Here is a 430-nt window from a genome sequence, read left to right as displayed (position 1 = left end):
CCCATATTCCTGGTGCACCTCTCATCCAATGTTTAACTGTGTATGTTCTCCTCGAGCATACACCATTTTCTCATTTGATCCGACAAATGTTATCTCCTTGTTCACTTAATGGTGGAAATCCATCCGTTTGGAATTCTCGATGAATTGTCGCTGAGCCCATCAGCCACCTTCTCATCCCCTCCTTGGTTTAATGATGAACTATTGCTTCAGAAACCCACTCCCATAGTTCACTTCTCGAAAATCTTGCAATGACATTTTGTCAGTTTGTGTTGCACCTTTTCCTCTCGGACCCCCTGAGTTTGAGGTATCATGACACCAATTGGATATGAATCTCGGTCAGATATGATGGTTGGGACAACTTTCCGAGAGTTATGATGTTGATCCTTTGGTGACCCGGTAACCTGATGTCATGCCTAGCACCCCCCCCCCC

Source organism: Triticum dicoccoides, chromosome 7B (assembly GCF_002162155.2).
Source record: "Triticum dicoccoides isolate Atlit2015 ecotype Zavitan chromosome 7B, WEW_v2.0, whole genome shotgun sequence".
NCBI classification, from domain to species: domain Eukaryota; kingdom Viridiplantae; phylum Streptophyta; class Magnoliopsida; order Poales; family Poaceae; genus Triticum; species Triticum dicoccoides.
The sequence above is the reverse complement of the archived record's forward strand: the minus strand, read 5'-3'. Positions refer to the sequence as shown.